Source organism: Staurois parvus, unplaced genomic scaffold (genome assembly GCF_062004578.1).
Source record: "Staurois parvus isolate SC_StPar_1 unplaced genomic scaffold, SC_StPar_1.0 ptg000385l, whole genome shotgun sequence".
In the NCBI taxonomy this organism is placed as follows: domain Eukaryota; kingdom Metazoa; phylum Chordata; class Amphibia; order Anura; family Ranidae; genus Staurois; species Staurois parvus.
The window spans coordinates 865,984-873,845 of record NW_028318181.1 but is presented as its reverse complement, the minus strand read 5'-3'; the positions used below and the strand labels follow the sequence as shown (position 1 = coordinate 873,845).

The 7,862-nt window shown below is 42.3% G+C and overlaps 1 long non-coding RNA gene across 1 annotated transcript in view; it reads left to right on the top strand.

Moving 5' to 3' along the window:
- Nucleotides 1-1,479: 1,479 nt before the first annotated feature.
- LOC149455889 (uncharacterized) overlaps nt 1,480-7,862 on the top strand; it is a 28,801-nt gene continuing 22,418 nt past the window's right edge. Inside the window, exon 1 of the long non-coding RNA XR_016314003.1 lies at nt 1,480-1,538. This is a non-coding gene — a long non-coding RNA (uncharacterized LOC149455889). The remainder of the gene's footprint in view (nt 1,539-7,862) is intronic.

The following is a 7,862-nucleotide window of genomic DNA, read 5'->3' as shown; positions in this document are numbered from 1 at the left end:
AACCCAGGGAATTGTGGGAAAATTAGTTAAAGATGCCTGCACCTTCATCTGAGTATGGAGAGTAAAGGGCACTACACTACACTCCTACCTGGAATTTCACTGACAAGATTCTCTATCTACAATCTCATGTGTACTGTTGTATAACTTATCTATCCCTCTCACTACTGCTCCTCTGAAAATCTCTTAAAAGTTAAAGTAAACCTTTCTTGATCTAAAGTTATTCTAAGGTAACAGGGCTGTTAAGGTGTAGGCACCTACTTTAGTCTTCATATTGGTCTCTGTGTGCTTGTGGAACCTCTTAAATCCTAGGTCAAGGCTTTACAGGAGCCCACTGTTTTTAATTTTAAATTTAAGCCATAGTCCCTTCTAAAATTAAACCTCAATACTGTCAACCTCTTCTGCCCACTGATCTTCTGGCATTATGCAGTTGTACGATATTGAGTGGGGCAGAAGATGACATCTACAGCTACCTGCACATACACTCAGAAGCCTCCCAAACCCTCCTCTATTGGCCAAATGCTGTGACATTCTAACAGGCAAAGCTTGGATACTTCTGGGAAGAGTTGTAACTTTCCACTATGCCCTGTCCTAGCCATTCTTATTGACCCCCCACTATGGTAGGCAGCCAAACTGTTGGATAAGAAAGTGTAGGACATAGAAAAGGGCAGGTGAGCTTCAGCAAAAAAAAATTTCAAGGCTTTGTTTCTCAGAACAGCCCTGCATTTTGGCTATGAAAAGGGGATTTTGAAGGCCATTGCTTATAGCTGTAATGTTTAACTACCATCAAGCTGTCTTTAACTAGAAATTACAAATTTTAAAACTGATCTCCAGTAAAAGTGAAAATGCCGTCTTGCATTGGAGCATGGTCCACACTGCAAGGGTTAAATGATCATTGCTGTCTAGGGGACATTGAAAAGCACGTATCTGTTTCAGGCTCCTCCATTCTGCTAGACCGGTGCCTGCAGCATATTCTCCTCTGCAGAATGGCAATCTAAGGTCCTGACATCATCAAGTAATAGTCCTGAATTGGACATGAGGATGCTGAGGAACAGTGCATCGGTGAAACATGGGGGAATACTGTCTGCCAGGGGAGCAGGGGATAAAGTAATAAAAAAATGTTTCTGTGCCCTAGACAGAAATGAGCGGTTGACCCCTGCAATGGGGGCACACCCCCACTGCAAGGGAGGACCAGCACTTTTATTCTTCCTAGGTTTGGGCTTTAAAGTGATTGTAAATGATTACATTTTATTTTTTAAAAATAACAAATATGTTATACCTACCTGCTCTGTGTAATAGCTTTGCACAGAGCAGCCCTTATCCCCCTCTTCTCAGGTCCCCCACTGGCGCTTCCACCCCCCCCGAGTGCTCCCATACTAAGCCGCTAAGGACACTCATGCTGGCTTACTCCCAAGCTGGCTATGTGTCCCACCCCCTGATCCCTCCTTACTGACTGTGGTTGACTGTGCCTTCTGCTGCTGTCTCTGAGTCAATGAGGAAGGAGAGAGCCGAGAGAGCCACTGCACTGAGATTGGGCTCAGGTGAGTAAAAGGGGACTGGGGGAGGGGGAGCTGCATGCAGAAGGTTTTTTACCTTAATGCATAGAATGCATTAAGGTAAAAAACATTCTGGTTTTAGAACAACTTTAACATTTTTGTTATAACTTGTTGTAGTGCCGCATACTGTTCACCAAATTATGTTTCAATATGAAGTGATTGATTACCTGCTTCATATTTCACAAGATATAAACCCTTTAACACACATCTGTCAATGAAGCCTAGACCAATGTTCAGCTAATGTACAACTGACTTATAAGGCCAAACAGAAGTAACACAAGCTGGGGTTTGAAGTATTTTGCAAGGTCAGTATGACACCACAGAGTTATGTACTGCTACTTTATGTGGAAGTGTTGGTTTAGATATATTATTCATCACTACAGGTTTACCTCAGTCGGAAAAGGAGCATTACCTATGTACCTACACTTTAACATGAAAGAGCTGTTTGGAAAATGAGTTAATACAGATATAAAAACTTTTCCTACAAAGCATGGCATGTGTAAGGCTTAAAATACGTGCAGCCACACATGTAACAGAAGTTGTCACAGCTCCCTTCCCGTCTCGCAATGTGTTAACATTCTGCAAGCGCTCTGTGGTATAAGACTGTAGATCATTTCTTAGAATGTGGAAGCTAGTTCATAGAAAGATCTGAGACCGCTTTATCAGTCGCATGCAGAGAACCCTGCTTCTACTTCCCTGAAAGCATACTGTGACCTTTAAAATCAGTGTGAATGATGCTTGCCTAGCCACTGTGTGTTCATATACGGTAATTTCAATTATGTCATGTTTTATAGAGCGATAGATAGATAGATAGATAGATAGATAGATAGATAGATAGATAGACAGATAGAATCAATTAGTTCAGTGGAAGAATGTCTAGCCACTGTATGTACATATAAAATCCTTCCAATTTATATTTTATAGATAGATTGATAATGCTTATGTCTCTCTCTCTCTGAAAAGTTATCCCAGGGGTTACTGGAATACTAGGAAAGCAAGTGTGGCAAGGAAAGGTGCCATGGCTGAATGTTCTTGATAGAGGAGTTAGCTACCATTAGAGCCTCTCCAGAGCAGACTTTCACAACCTTTTTACCACAGAGGAACCCCTACACTCATTTATAGGTCTTGGGGAACCCTTACTAAAACCAATTTATCGTTGGTCAATGGGAAAAAGTGCCCATTACGTTGGTAGTCAGTAGGAGAAATAAAAGCCTTACAGTGGTGGTCAGGTGGCCACCCTTACAGACAGCCAAAAAGGTACTTGGTGTCATGCTGTTGGTCTGCCAAGTGGTGTTGGTCCCAGAATTTTGCAGGCACCACCAAATAGGAGGCCAATCAGCCACAGCTCAGGGAATCCCTAGTATCCTCTGTAGAAACCCTAGGGTTCCATGGAATTCTGGTTGAGAATGGCTGCTCTTCAGTCTCTCTCAGCCTTTCAGAGTCTTAAAAAACCTTTAGGAAGCCAAAGCAATTTTGCTCTTCAGAGAGACACCCTGGGACAGCAGTCTCAGCATGTAAGAACTGTTATTTTGTGCATCTGTTTTGTTAGAAGTGGATAGACTAGTGTAAACATGTGTAAAAAAAACACAGATAGATTTGGGCAACCATATTAACTTATTGCAAACTGTATCTTTTCAATAATTGTGAATGTGCTGCGATTATGTAGACTATTTCTATGCATGTGGAAGTTGTATGAGGAAATTAGGGGAAGTTGCAATCTGTGCTTGAGTTTCCTTTAAGTTTTCTTGTGTTCTGTGTATCATACCTAGTAGCAAATGTCACAGAATGCCTGCTAAAACATTTTAAAATTAGTCTCAGGGACTTACGTTCCGTGGCTAAATTCCACCAACATTCAATTGTATGTAGCACACTCCTAGATACTGTAGGTGCTAGGAGTAGATAGATATAGTTCTGGCTCATTGTATCCAGTGGAGCCGCATTTTTTGTTGTTAGGCAAATTTAGTTGTCTCGGTGTAATCAGTGTGGCTACAATTTCTGAGTTAGGCAAATTTAGCTCTAATGCAATGTAGTCAGTGCAGCTGCATGATATTGGTTAGGTCTGTTCAGTGTCTCAAGGGCTGCAGATTTAATTGCTCTCACCCTGTATCCCCAGAACCCCCTCAGTTCTGGAACATATGAGTGGAGTAATGTAAATGGGCAGCATGAATTATACTGTCCCAGCTAATATTTGTGAGCCCTGCACAGATGGCTGCTGGAATTGGATATAATAGTTTGAGACCTGGGGAAGTCTTGTCTTGTCCTGCAGGGGAGCCTGGAGGGCCCGCTGCCCTCTGACCAGTCCTCCCATGTGCTTCCTGTTCGTGATGCCTCAACTGGGCAAGCTGATAGGCCTGGATGCTGAAAGTGGCTGGAAGCTGACTGAAGGGCTGTTGTCTGAGCATCTACTCTAAGGTCACTGGTAAAGATGTCTGAAGGATTTTGACTGGAGGCAACCATCATCTGAGGACATTTATGAGTACAGACTGGTGTGCGAGATCCTAGAAACAGTTGGCTGCTGCCACCTTTCTGGTACTAAAGAGTCAACTGTGTGTGCAAAGGGGTACTGGCTGGAGTCTTGAAGAGCTGTGTCCATCTGGTTCTGTGTGAAGGGACTCTGCTCAAGTTGCTTAACCTCTTCACGCCTGCCGACCGCAAATGTGCGGCCTCCTGGCGTCTGGGCATAGACACCGAGCTACCGCACATTTGCGTTCTATTAAAAAAGAACATATGTGCTGAGAGTGCGTGCCCTGCACATATCCGGTACTCACGGAAAGGTCCTCTTTCGATCGGGACCTTTACCAATCATGTGACCGCCGTGACAGCGTGTCACGGCAGTCACATGGCCCTAAACCCTGCCCCGCCTCCTGGCTTTTGAAACCCTTAAAGGAGGCGCCAGTGCGAAGGGGTTAAAGAAGGAAGTTGTGTGCCTTTTATTTGCTTCTACAAAGCCATGTTCACTACCTTCCCCTACACGGACTTTGCTTACAGTTCTACAGAAGAAAGTTCAGTGTCCTCCTCTTGTACATAGTTCTTTTTGGAGTATCCCACTCATCTCTGTCCCTATCCAAGTTATCCCTAAAAATAAAAACACCAAAAGAATTACCCTGGACTTCTTATTGAGCCATAGAGTGACTGTGTGCCTAGTTGTGGGGCAAAGTTGGGAAAAGAGCTCAGGAACCTATTAAACTACTGGCTCTTACGGGGGTACTGTAACATATATAATGAGACTGCCTCGGTTGCCAGTAAAGTCTCTCTCATTTGACAATGAGATGACAGTTGATGAAACTAAAGTCAGGGAAAGTCAGGTCCCTGAAAAAAACATATAAAATCTAAATCAGAGGGGCACAGAAAAGGCCCTTGTGAATGATAAATATAATACTAGGCATCTTGAGAATGCTGTTAGGCAAGACTGTTGGCTTTAAAGCCCAACTTCAGGATAAACATAACCCCCCTCCCAGCCCTCCCTTCCACTTCCCTGTAGCTGATCGCAGCGTTAACAAAAACGACCTCTCTAAATCTTGTTTGCATTTACCTGAACCCATGGCCATGTGATCATCCAGCACTGGATTATTTTTCTTACTTTTTGTTCCTGGAGGTGTCCTTCTTCCTGGTGTCCACATCACTTCTTGTACGATGTTGACAATTTCCATTGGCCTGCCAATGGGTGCGTCCTGTTATGATCATGAAGAGAGATTATGTTGGACACATGGGAGTGAAGAGGACTGGCTAGTGAGGCTTACAGGTTGCACCGGATTCATGATCCCATCAGCAGGAAATGGTGTCAGCAAAGGACCTGGATGGAGGGATTTGATTTTGGGTGAAGTTGGACTTTAAAGGTTAGGAATGGAGTACAGGTTGACTATGATGTATCAAAACAATTAATGGAAGTTGGTCATTAAGACCTCATCCCCAAACCTAGCTTCCTCACTGCAAATAAACACATGCATAATTGCATCTAACAGGGTTGTAATAGGTCACTGACTGCATTGCTAATGTACACTTACACCAAAAATATCTGGAAGCATTTAGCAATGTAAGGTAATCACAGGCAATATAGGGAATAGCACCATTGTGAGCCATATGTGCCATCTTAACTACCATCTTTGTCTCAGCTATACTTCTGTTTTATCTATACTGCTATTTGAATCTCTACACAGTCCTTTCTTTTTCTATAGTTACCAACATCTAATCAAGTCATTCATCACTCTAAAATATTAACTATACCCCAAAAGAGACACGGTTGGTACAAAGTCCAAGTTGGCCAAACATATTACAATTTTGTTCTACAATCTCAATCAGATTTACCAACACATATTCTAGTAAGAAGGCCCAAACCAACCTTTTTCAACCAGGGTTCCTTCAGATTTTGCTAGGGCTTGACTAATCTCCAGTGTAAAGGACATTTTTCCTCCAATTATCCACCAATGTGAGGGCCCTTGTCCTACTAACCCTTCTCCACTGACCTTTAAAATAGGGGGCACCTTTCCACTTACCACCATTTCAATAGATGCTCTTCTTCACTGGTTAATAATGTAAATTACATTCTTTACCTTTCCGTCAATGTGAGGAGTCACTTACTCCACTGGCCAATAACCAATGTGAGGAGGCCCTTCTCCACAGACCATCATTGTAGAGGGCAATTCTCTATGATCACCAATGTCAGGGGAAAATTGCAGTTTTCACTGTTTGCTTTTCTTGCCCGGTCATCATTTTTATCTTATTTTCATTTTTAGATAAAGCTTGGTTGTTCTAATTTTGTCTACTGATCATGTTCATTGTCTGTGAGTTGTAGATATAGAACTTTTTAGCAGGGAGTTCCCTGACACCTGAAAATGATTTCAAGGGTTCCTTTATGGTAAACCGTTTCAGAAAAGCTGGGCTAAAAAAATCCATTTAATTTAAATTTAAAGCAGACCTTTTTTAGCAAATCTAAAGGAGAATGTAAAATCAGAGTTGTAAATATATAGAGAATATTTTCACCCCAGCTACTGGATGGAGTGGTGATTTAAACCATCTCTTACAACTGTTTTCTGCTGTGGGTTTATCTGTTCCCATTTTTAGATAAAGGTCTTTAGTGCCTAGCCCACCAAGGGAATGTGTACCACCCATGGGATACATCCCACATGTTACAAAACAAATCCGTTCATTCATTAGTCAGAAAATGTGCAGTTTTTTTCTTAGATTTGGGTTGATTTTGAATTTATGGCTATGACTGACTCAATTTGTAAGGAAAATTAAAAAAACTTTTCAGCAGGATTTATGAGTCAAATAAAACTATGATACATGGATATGGTGATTAATGTATTCCAATCAAGTTTCATAAGGTGAGGCACATTTGGTGCATTACTGATACTTCCTTTACAGTCATTAAACAAACAATGCAAACAGTACAGCCGTAAACTATTTTACTAATATCTATGACAGACAGTTATGCCTGCTTTTGTCATTGCAATAGTGCCATGTGTGGTTTAAGTCTGATGACTCACATTACTGTGGCATTAAACCCCCAGTTTTTTAAGCACTTTCAGCAGCTGATTTAATCACTTACTAAGTATGCAACTTCTTTTAATCCTTGTCTATTCAGGGTGGCTCCTTTCTCTTGCAGCATCCTATGGAGCCATCCTTACATGCAGTTGTGTCACGCTATACAGTGTACATTAATAGAAACATACAGTCCTATAGTCTATAGTATATGTCTCCAAACTGTGGCCCAGGGGCTGGATGTGGCCCTTTGCTTGTTTTTATCCGGCCCTTGGGGGACTATTCCATCCACTGACTCCAGCATTGGGACATCATTCCTGCCAATGACACCAACAATGGAGCAAAAATCCTCCCATTTACACGAATGATAGTATACAATTCCACCTAATATCACTAACAATGGAGCACTATTCCTCCCAATGACATCAACGATGTGGCAATATTTCTCTTGCTGACACCTACAATGGGGCACAATTCCTTCCAAAAACACAAACGATATGGCACACTTCCTTCCACTGACACCAGCAGTTGGACACTAATCATTCCACTGACACCTATAGCAGAGCACAATTCCTCTCACTGACATCAGTGCTGGGATACAATTCCTTCCAATGACACCAACCATGGGGTGCTATTCCTCAAATTACCACCAGTGGTGGGGCACTGTTCCTCCCACTGACACCAATGACAAGCCACTATTCCACCCACTGACACCAGTTATGGGGAACAATTCCTCCCACTGACACCAACAAAGGGCCACAATTCTTTCCATTGACACCAGTGAAGGGGTACTATTCCTCCCACAGACACCAATGATGGAGAACTATT